Genomic DNA, 12,116 nt, shown 5'->3' with positions numbered 1-12,116 from the left:
AGCTCTAAATAAAGACCTAGAGCAATTGGGCTTAACAGACATCTATAGAACACTAAACCCCCAAAAAACGGAGTACACATTTTTCTCAAGCGCACACGGATCATTCTCCAGGATCGATCACATACTGGGGCACAAGACAAACATCAACAGATACACCAAGATTGAAATCATATCAACCATCTTTTCTGACCATGAAGGCATCAAACTAGAAATAAACCATAAAAAGAAGGCAAGGAACTTTCCTACCTCATGGAGATTAAAAACCACACTACTGGAAGACCATTGGACTAATGAGGAGATCAAAGAAGAAATTAAAAAATTTTTTGAATTGAACGACAAGGAGGACACCAATATCCTAAATGTATGGGATGCAGCAAAAGCAGTAATAAGAGGAAAATATATAGCAATAGAAGCTTACATCAAGAAACAAGAAAGAACGCAAAGAAACAACCTAATCTCGAAGCTCAAAGATCTAGAAAAAGAACAACAAAAAAAACCCAAAACCAGTAGAAGAAAAGAAATAATAAAAACCAAAGCAGAAATAAATGAAATTGAAACTAAAAAAACAATCCAAAAGATCAATGATACCAAGAGCTGGTTCTTTGAAAAAATCAATAAAATAGACAAACCCCTAGCCAGGCTCACAAAGGAAAAAAGGGAGAAAGCACAAATAAACAGGATCATCAATGAAAGAGGAGAAATCACAACGGACACAGCAGAAATCAAAAGAATAATCAGTAACTACTATGAACAGTTATATGGAAACAAGTTTAACAATCTAGAGGAGATGGACAAATTCCTACAACTCTACAATCACCCAAAGCTAGATAAAGAAGAAATAGAACACCTAAACAGACCAATTACAATTAGCGAAATTGAAATGGTAATCAAAAACCTCCCCAAAAACAAAAGCCCAGGACCTGATGGATTTACAAATGAATTCTACCAAACATTCAGAGACGAATTAGTGCCTATCCTTCACAAACTCTTCCAAAAAATTGAGAAGGAAGGGACAATACCAAACACGTTCTATGAAGCCAACATTACACTAATACCAAAACCGAACAAGGACAACACAAAAAAGGAAAACTACAGGCCAATCTCCCTAATGAACACTGATGCAAAAATCCTCAATAAAATTTTAGCTATCAGAATCCAACAATGTATCCATAAGATAATTCACCACGACCAAGTTGGATTCATTCCAGGGGCACAAGGATGGTTTAACATCCGAAAATCAATCAACGTTATCCAACACATCAACAAAAAGAAATATAAAAACCATATGATAATATCAATAGATGCTGAGAAAGCTTTCGACAAAGTGCAACACCCATTCATGATAAAAGCCCTTGAAATTCTTGGGATACAAGGAACATACCTCAACATCATAAAGGCCATCTATGACAAGCCAACAGCCAGTATCATTCTCAATGGTGAAAAGCTGAAAGCAATTCCATTAAGATCTGGAACAAGACAAGGATGTCCACTCTCACCATTGCTTTTCAATATAATACTGGAAGTCCTAGCCAGGGCAATAAGACAAGAGAAAGACATCCAAGGAATCCAAATAGGAAAAGAAGAAGTCAAACTATCACTATTTGCAGACGATATGATATTATACATAGAGAACCCCAAAAACTCCACAGAAAAGCTAATTCAACTCATCAATCAGTTCAGTAAAGTGGCAGGATACAAAATCAACACGCAAAAGTCAGTAGCCTTCCTATACACAAACAATAAATCTGAAGAAGAAGAAATCAAAAAGACCATCCCTTTTGTTATTGAAACAAAAAAAAATCAAATATTTGGGAATAAATCTAACAAAAGAGGTAAAGGACCTATACAAAGAAAACTATAAAACACTGTTAAAAGAAATAGAAGAAGATACAAAGAAATGGAGAGACATCCCCTGCTCATGGATTGGAAGAATAAACATTATTAAAATGGCCATCCTTCCAAAAGCAATATACAGATTCAATGCTATTCCAATCAAAATTTCAATGTCATTCTTCAAAGAAATAGAACAATTATTGACGAAATTCATATGGAATCACAAAAAACCCCGAATAGCCAAAGCTCTCCTGAAAAAAAAAGAAGGGAATGGAGGCATCAGACTCCCAGACTTCAAACTATACTACAAAGCCATAATCATCAAAACTGCATGGTATTGGAACAAGAACAGACATACAGACCAATGGAATCGAATAGAAAATCCAGAAATAAACCCACAGGTTTATGGTCAACTAATCTTTGACAAAGGAGCAAAGAATATGCATTGGAGCAAAGAAAGTTTGTTCAATAAATGGTGCTGGGAAAACTGGGTCGCTACATGCAAAAGAATGAAGCTTGACCACCACCTCACACCATACACAAAAATCAACTCAAAATGGATTAAAGAACTAGACATAAGACCTGAAACCATAAAATATATAGAAGGAAATATAGGCGAAACACTACGTGATTTGCACATCAAAGACATCTTTACAGACACATCACCCAAAGCAGTGATAGTGAAGGCAAAGATAAACAGCTGGGACTATATCAAATTAAAGAGCTTTTGCACAGCAAAAGAGACAATAACAAAAACAAAGAGAAACCCCACCAACTGGGAGAACATTTTTGCACCCAACACTAATGATAAAGGACTGATCACAAAAATCTGCAAAGAGCTGATGAGACTCAACAACAACAAAGAAAATAATCCAGTCAAAAAATGGGCAGAAGAGCTTAAAAGAAACTTCTCTGAAGAGGAAATGCAAATGGCCAACAGGCATATGAAAAAATGTTCAACATCACTTGTCATCAGGGAAATGCAAATCAAAACTACCATGAGATACCATCTTACACCAGTGAGAATGGCACATATTAAAAAAACTAGCAACAACAAATGTTGGCGAGGGTGTGGAGAAAAAGGAACTCTTCTGCACTGTTGGTGGGAGTGCAAACTGGTCCAACCACTGTGGAAAGCTGTGTGGAGATTTCTGGACCTACTAAACATAGAGCTTCCATATGACCCAGCAATTCCACTCCTAGGTATTTACCCAAAGGACACAGAAACATCAATTCCAAAGAACACCTGCACCCCTATGTTTATAGCAGCACTGTTTACAATAGCTAAGCTTTGGAAACAACCCAAATGCCCAAAAATAGATGACTGGATCAAGAAGATGTGGTACATATATACCATGGAATATTACTCAGCATTCAAAAAAGATAAACACATGCAATTTGCTGCAACATGGATGGCGCTGGAAGGGATCATGCTCAGCGAAATAAGCCAAAAAGAAAAAGAAAAATACCGGATGGTCTCACTCATAGCAGGAATCTAGAAAACTTAAATAAGGGACCAGGAAAATGAATAACTATAAGAAAGTGAAAATCAAAATCAACAAAAAACTATGAACCAGAGACACTTTTAGGGGGGCGGGGGCGGGAGGGGAGGGATTGGGGTCAGAATGGGGGGCTGCAATTGTATGGGGAATATAACAATAAAATTTATAAAAAAAAAAAAAATAAAATAAAAAAATAAAAAATAAAAAAAAAAATAAAAACATATGGGTGTGCCCAAGTGGTGTTTATGGCAGAGGAGAGGATGAAATCGAGTAAGTTCTTTGGAGAACTTTATTGATCATGAAGAGAAAATAATACAATGGAAATCCGACTATGTAAATTTTTTGTAATTATACTATTACCTTTTTAAAGAATTATGGAAATTATTTCATTCAACTTCCTATCCACAGGGGAAAAATCTTAATTTCTAATGAAAAGCATTTCTTTCCAGACTCAGGAGAAAGGTGTGACTCTTTACTGGTTGTGTATTTTCAGGCAACAGTTTGTTCTCATTGGACCTGAGACAGTTAGGGTTATCTGAATGCAGCCAGCCCCCAAGACTCCATGTGGGGTGCACACAGTTTGCAATCTCTGCTTATTTATAAAGTTGTACAATGGTACTTATAAATTTCACTCATTTTATTTTAGACAACATAAACTTTAGTTTTGAGCAAGAATAAGATCTTCATAGTTAAAGATTCATTACTTTGAGTATTAATATCTGCTCTCTTAGCAAAATTCAAAATCAAACCAAAACAAAAATCCTATATTGGGGACAATGCTGTCTTTTTTTTAAAAAAAAAGATTTATTTATTTATGCATACAAGAGCTGGGGCACAGGCAGAGATGCGGGGGGTAAGAGGATCGACCAGAGACAGAGCAGGGAACAGAACAGGCAGACTGACTGAAATACACTGCTGAGGGGAGCAGCCAGCGAGTCTGGAGAGGTCTGCTGCACCATGTAGGTTTCTCCCTGGCCAGTCAGGGATCGAACTCATGCTGCAGAGTCTGTGGATTGCTTCATAGTGCAGCGCTTAACCCCTTGCGCCATCAGGGAGGCTCTGACAATGCTGTCTTATTGAAGCATGTTAATGGCATAGGGTCACTATAGTAAGTGACTAAGTTCATATTTCAGGAGAGACCACGCAGCTCTTGGAGAGCCCCTCCTGTGGCCCTGTAAGTTTGTGAGTTTTCACCCAGCACTTTGAGGTCACCAACCTAAAGTCTCTCCTCTTCTGTTTCCCATCTGCCAACGCGCATTAAATAAGGAGGGGTCACTGCTCAGCCCAAAACCAAAAATTTAAAAAGACACAATCGGCTACAGGAACGGGTATCCTTTGTGGCAGTGTGTTGGCAGCCGGCTCAGGAAGGCGAAGAGAAAGAAGCACAGAGAAGTCTCTGTGTGCGTGAGGCCTCTGTGAGCCACAACGCAGTTTCTCCAATTCTAACTGAGCAAGTCCACTTAAACATGACCATCTCAAACAGGGTAGGATGCTAATTAATTCATTTGTTGATTTAATCCAAAAAAGGGGGGATTTTTATTTCTTAGCCTCAGGCCTAGACTCTCAGAAGGCTGTTCATCCTGCATAATGATTTCATATGAATTTCTTTTTTTTTTTCGGGCAACTTTAAAACAGCTACATGGCCGATTTATATTAGTCACCTCTGAGCAGTCTCAGACCTGTTTCCGTCTGTAAATAGGTATCTCTTCTCGTTCTTCTTTCCTTTGTCTTACCTCCTGGATGAAGAAGTTGAGAATTCTACCACAAAGGGTTAATGTTATTGGCCTTTGTGATCTTTTTTATGGGTCTGTTGCTGGTAACTTAATACACATTATTGTACAACCAAAGTCAAAAAATTTTACTGCACTTATAAATCTAAAATTAAATTGGGTCGATAAAGGAAAATAAAGCTTACTTGCATTTATATTATTTGAAAATAACCTAATGTTCCAGCTGCTTCCTTTTGATTATTCTATCTATCTCAGGAGGAAAGTTGCACATCAGCTAATGAGGGAGGATTTCTGAGATATTAGCCTGTATTCTTTTTTCCCAGCCTTTTCTCTTTTACCTTCCAGCACTGGGGACCCAGTGTTCTTTATCCTAGAGAAGGGATAGGACAGGCAACAGGTGAAAAAGTAAAACCTGGGAAGATGTATGTCATTAAAAAGTATTCAGTTTTAGGGAAACCTAGGGAACTAGAATTGGCTGTTTATATTTACATAAATTAACTTAAAAATTTAGTTCCTCAGGGTCTCCCTGGTGGCCTAAAGATTAAGTCTCAGCACTATGAAGCTATCAGCAGCCACTGCAGCACAAGTTCAATCCCCAGCCAGGGAGCTGACCCACCTGGCGCAGCAGACCTCTCCTGTCTGACCCGCTGCTCCCCTCAGCAGTGTATTTCAGTCAGTCCTCCTGTTATTCTCCCCACTCTGTCTCTGGTGAATCCTCTCACCACCACCACTCCCCCACCTCTGACCGACACCTAGTTCTTCTACTCAAAACAAAAAAAAAAAAAAAAAAATCTGTTCTTCAACCACACTAACCACGTTTCAAAAGCTCGGCAGTAACACATGGCTGTTGGGAATCTGTGATGGAAAGCAGCACTAATATAGGACATTTCCTTCACCACACAGCTATACTGGAGAGTGCTGGACTACAGCAAAGACAAAACATTTATCAGAAGTAGAAGGTGAGATAAGCAGAGTTCATCCTCCAATAAACTATCCACTTCTGTCTTGAAGACAGCAGGAAAAAGAGATTCACGTCCCCACCTTCATTCAATAACCACCCTTAAAACAATCACAAAAATGAGAAGTTGAAATGTAACTGCCAATGGTGGAGAAACTACATTGTAACCCCAAACCACAGCATAGGAAGAGTCAGAAGGACCTAAAATAGGAAAAGACACTGGTGGCCGCAAATGTCTGAGAAACAGAGTAGTTGTCAAGGGGAGAACGATCAAGGCCAAAGCATGAGTCCAGTGAGCTCTTTTCTTGATTGCAAATCTGGGGCCCGGTGAGCAGACTTCCTAAGGAAACGTTTGGCACGTGGCGAGCAGAGGAGCGGCTAAGCAAAGAATACAGTGATGCTTAGTTTTCATTAAAAGCCATCTGCCAGCAGGCAGGGTGTGAGGAGAGGAACTCGGGTGACAACAAACAGGTCACCGCGGATGTTTCAGTGGGAAGGAAGTTTCAAACAACTTAGTCACATAAAGTTGTGCCATGCAGAAACTTCCTAAGAACAGGAAACCACCCTGGGCTATTCCCCACAAACCTACAAAGAGCTGGCCCAAAAAAGAACTCATTTCAAGATTAACATGACAACTAATAATAATAGTAAGTTATAATAATAAGTACCTTTCTGCTTGCTAGAAGGGATGCTGCCTGATTCATAAATCATTTAATAAAACCTATTGGATCTAAAATTAAAAATAATGACGGTAGAATAAGCACAATATCTATACAAAGACAATACAAGAAGGGAAAAGGAAAGGAAAGGAAAAACAAATTATGCTAAAAGAAAATTCACTAGAAAAATATTGCCATGTCACAGATAAAAATTGGGACCCAATGTACTTTTATAAACTAAATAATAAAATAAGAACTAAGCAAGGCTCAGAGGAGACAGAGCAAGAAGAGCAGCTAGAGTTCAGAAAAAAGTGGAAGCAAAAAAATTCATCAGGTAAATGAAAGTCCTGATGGAAATGAACAGAAGAATTTGCACTGCATAAAACATGGAAGGAGACAAGAAGACAGAAATTTCCTTAAAAGTGAGCAAAACTGGGCCTCCCTGGTGGCGCAGGCAGCTGAGCACTGACTGCACTGTGAAGCTGTCTGCAGCCTCTGCAGTGCAGGTTTGATCCCAGCCGGCTGGCGAGAATCCCATATGGCACAGCAGACCTCTCCTGTCTCGCCCGCTGTTCCCCTCAGCAGTGTATTTCAGTCAGTCTGCCTGTTCTCTTCCCCACTCTGTCTTTGGTGGATCCTCTCACCCTCTCACGCATCTGGCCTGTACCCTGGTTCTTGTACAAAAATAATTAATCTTTAAAAAAAAAGTGAGCAAAATTAATGCTCACTTTTTAAATGAAAATGAACAGATGGTTTAAAAGGAATGAGGGAAAATAGTAGGTATGAATGACAAACAGGAAAGATAAACTGTACATAATTTATGCAACCAATAGAGAATGAGTCAAATAGAAAGGGAAAAAATGCCAAAACTGTGTAATTCAAGAAAATATTCCTAGGCTCAAGAAAAAATGATTATTGGGAAAATAGCATTATTTTATGAATAATACAAGGGTACTGAATGATAACATACATCTGAAGAATGTGAGCCTATACCTCTGAATCACATACATTGTTGTACATCAACATCATCTCAATAAAAATAGGGGTACTGGATAACCTTTAAAGCAGGACAAAGCAACCAAAATCATCACCACCCCACTCACTCCCTTGGGTTTCTTTCTCAGTGCACTCTGACTGCCAACCCCCAGTGCCCATGGCATCTCCATGGGCATCCCTCCACTTGTGGAAGGTTTCTCTGTCCATGCACAAGGCGAGTCAAAAGACCAGTGGATGACGTGATTTGCACATCAAAGACATCTTTACAGACACATCACCCAAAGCAGTGATAGTGAAGGCAAAGATAAACAGCTGGGACTATATCAAATTAAAGAGCTTTTGCACAGCAAAAGAGACAATAACAAAAACAAAGAGAAACCCCACCAACTGGGAGAACATTTTTGCACCCAACACTAATGATAAAGGACTGATCACAAAAATCTGCAAAGAGCTGATGAGACTCAACAACAACAAAGAAAATAATCCAGTCAAAAAATGGGCAGAAGAGCTTAAAAGAAACTTCTCTGAAGAGGAAATGCAAATGGCCAACAGGCATATGAAAAAATGTTCAACATCACTTGTCATCAGGGAAATGCAAATCAAAACTACCATGAGATACCATCTTACACCAGTGAGAATGGCACATATTAAAAAAACTAGCAACAACAAATGTTGGCGAGGGTGTGGAGAAAAAGGAACTCTCCTGCACTGTTGGTGGGAGTGCAAACTGGTCCAACCACTGTGGAAAGCTGTGTGGAGATTTCTGGACCTACTAAACATAGAGCTTCCATATGACCCAGCAATTCCACTCCTAGGTATTTACCCAAAGGACACAGAAACATCAATTCCAAAGAACACCTGCACCCCTATGTTTACAGCAGCACTGTTTACAATAGCTAAGCTTTGGAAACAACCCAAATGCCCAAAAATAGATGACTGGATCAAGAAGATGTGGTACATATATACCATGGAATATTACTCAGCATTCAAAAAAGATAAACACATGCAATTTGCTGCAACATGGATGGCGCTGGAAGGGATCATGCTCAGCGAAATAAGCCAAAAAGAAAAAGAAAAATACCGGATGGTCTCACTCATAGCAGGAATCTAGAAAACTTAAATAAGGGACCAGGAAAATGAATAACTATAAGAAAGTGAAAATCAAAATCAACAAAAAACTATGAACCAGAGACACTTTTAGGGGGGCGGGGGCGGGAGGGGAGGGATTGGGGTCAGAATGGGGGGCTGCAATTGTATGGGGAATATAACAATAAAATTTATAAAAAAAAAAAATAAAATGGTTAATAGAAAAAAAAATAAGGGGGTTGCAATTGTATGGGGAATATAAAAATAAAATTTATTAAAAAAAAAAAAGACCAGTGGATGAATATTCATTATTAACAAGGTGCTTTCTTTGTAATGATTAGTAACTATATCTTAATTAAAGGGAAAGGTAATGAATATAAAAATTAAGCAGCAAGCACATGTCTCGCGAATACCAGGAAAGGGTTCCACTGACACTATTTTCCAGGAAAGGATAAGCAAACAGGTTCTAGGTCATAGCCTGCCCTTACATCCCTGGAGAATTTGCAAGAACTGTCCTGGGATATTTTATGGGCAAAGCTGCGTGTAAGTCCTGGGAGAAAAGGACTCATCAGTTTCTTGCGGCCAATCTTTGATTCTCAGAAGAGGGAAGATCATAACAAACAGTACTGGGCAGTGAAATGAATGCCTTCAGTTTACCCAGGTTGTAGGAGTGGAACACAAGAGAGTGTGACTTGTTTTCCCAGATGTCAAGATTTATGAAGCAGCAGCATAAAGGCAGTGTGATACTGGAGCAAGAAGAGATGAAAAGGCCAGAGCAACCAACAGGAAAAACCAGACACAGATACAGACACACATATAATATAAATGGATACTTGATTCATTATAAATTAGTACTACAGAGCAATGTAGTATCTTTGATTAATGGCACTGCTTCAATTAGAGATTCATATGGAAAACAATTAACATTTGGCAGGTAATAGCAAACCGTATATTCTTTAAAATGCAATTTCAGGGCCTCCCTGGTGGCACAAGGGGTTAAGACGCAACCTACGAAGCTGTCTGCAGTCACTGCAGCATGAATTCTATCCCCAGCCAGGGAGCTATCCACCTGGTGCAGTAGACCACTCCTGACTCGCCTGCTGCTTTCCTCAGCAGTGTATTTTAGTCAGTCTGCCTGTTCTGTTTCCAACTCTGTCTCTAATGAATCCTCTCACCCCCTATCTCTGGCCTGTACCCCAGTTCTTGTACACATAAATAAATTAATTTTTTAAAAAATTAAAAAATGAAATGCAATTTTGGATGGGTTGTAGGCTTAATTTCCGGGGTAAAATAGGGGTTTAAAGATGTAGAATAATTTGAAGATTCTCGAGTAGAGAAAGATTTATTTTTCAATTGAGGTAACATCAGTCTACAACCCTGTCTATATTCTAGGAGGACAAGTTCACACCTCTTCAAATGTATGTTACCACACCATGTTGCTGTTTATGGCCGATGTACTCTACGGTATCTACTGTAAGTTTTCAAAATGTGTGGATGACTAATAAGCCCTGTGTAGTGGATGCCACTTGTGATTTATGAGTTTTGCTCCCAGGTGACTGGCTGACCCATTTGGGGGGACTCCCGCTGACAAAGAAATGTTAGTTCTCTGCTGTGACTTCTGAAAGAACCTGGCGCTCAGCATTTCTGAGCTGCTTACAGATTCTACATCTGATTGGGCCTGAGCTTCCCACATTTAAGTAGGATTTGACTTTCTCAGGTCTGTCAAGTCAGTTGTCACTCAAACCTCTGCTCTCCAGCATTTACATGTTCTACCTTCTCCCATTTCTATCATCTTGGGTTATATATTTTTTAAATCTCTTTACTGTATTTCCATGGAGGTTTCAAAAGAAATAAAGTTAGATGCATATATTCAGCCTGTTATCTTTTCAGAGAAGGAGGTTTGGTCTCTAAATCTCTAAAATGAACATCCAAATAACACTCTCCTGGGGTTCGACTGACTAGTAAAAGAGATTTATAGATTTAAAGCAACCAGCATCTTACCCTGTAGCTATTAAAACAGAAGGACTTAAATTCAGGTGAAACCACACCTCTACCCCCCACCCTAGGAACATCATGGAAATTCAATCAAGGGTAGACTTCAGGTGTGGATTATTCAGATATGGAGCTTCTTCTGGGTGTGAGGCACCCTTAGTCCATGATGAGAAAATATAATTGACTACAGGAACCCTGAGGATACTTAGAAAAAAAGCATCAAACTTTCACTTGAAAGACACTATTAAAACAGGACACACATTCATAATCAGTTGTGTATATGGGGAGATATTGGGGTTTGAATAGGGCAATATTAGAATGTGGCCTATCGGCCTGACTCCTGAAATTTAAGTAGTAAAAGCAGATCACAGTTCCCTGTTAATTAGGACCACCTACAGTGTTGGAAACCTTTTTGGATGATCAAAGAGGAGGCATACTTAACCCAGGAGATGTTGACAAGCTCTTCAGCTTGTTAGCATAATATGACTTCGACTAAGCGCTTGATGTACAAGCTCTTTTATGCTCTGCCATAGTTTGGGTTTAATAGTTTTTGAAGTGATATGCTTTATATAAACAATGAAAGTTAAGAGGGAATTTGATTTATGCTGGTGCCTATCTACATATCATTTAATATTGAATGTATTTTTGTAATATTCCCTCCTACTACAAGAATTATAAAATAACATGTAAGAATGTTATTTACTTTTTTGAAATGCACCCATAAAAATCTAAAATGGACTGATTCATCTATTTCCCCCCCGATCTGCATCACAACTGAAACACTGGTCCCTAATATTAAACTTCAGGGAATTGCAAAAAATGCTCTCTAGGTAAGGGGTCTCAGACCAGTAACTTTCTGCATTTGAGAAAAATTTTTTGAAAGCCCCTGGTCTGTATCAGTATTCTGTGTGGCATAAGAGAAAGACCATTTCCTTTGGATCAGATAAGCATGGGTTTATCTCCACACTCCACCACTTATTATCTGTGTGCTCTGGAGAATAAAGGCCATAATGCAAACTTTTGGAATTGTTTGAAGGCATGAAAAAGAAAACGTTAGTATTTTATTTGGGTCCTCCATAATTTGTAGCTCTTACTAATAAATATACTTTTTTCTCTTAAACTAAAACTAAAACTCCTTTGGAAAAGTATTGACATATTGGTAGAAAAAGAAATACAGAGCATTCAAAATAAATGTATGTAGAGTATCATTAAAATGATTGCCCTTCGTACAAGCCACTACATGTATCGGGCAATTCAATTCACTTTGTAAACAAACGTCTATTGGGCACTTAAATGCCAAACTCAGCATGAGGAACTAGGGTATGTGCTTGGGAACTCTTGGATAATCCTGACTCAGCAG

This window comes from Talpa europaea (assembly GCF_964194135.1).
Source record: "Talpa europaea genome assembly, chromosome: 10".
Lineage (NCBI taxonomy): Eukaryota > Metazoa > Chordata > Mammalia > Eulipotyphla > Talpidae > Talpa > Talpa europaea.
The sequence above is the reverse complement of the archived record's forward strand: the minus strand, read 5'-3'. Positions refer to the sequence as shown.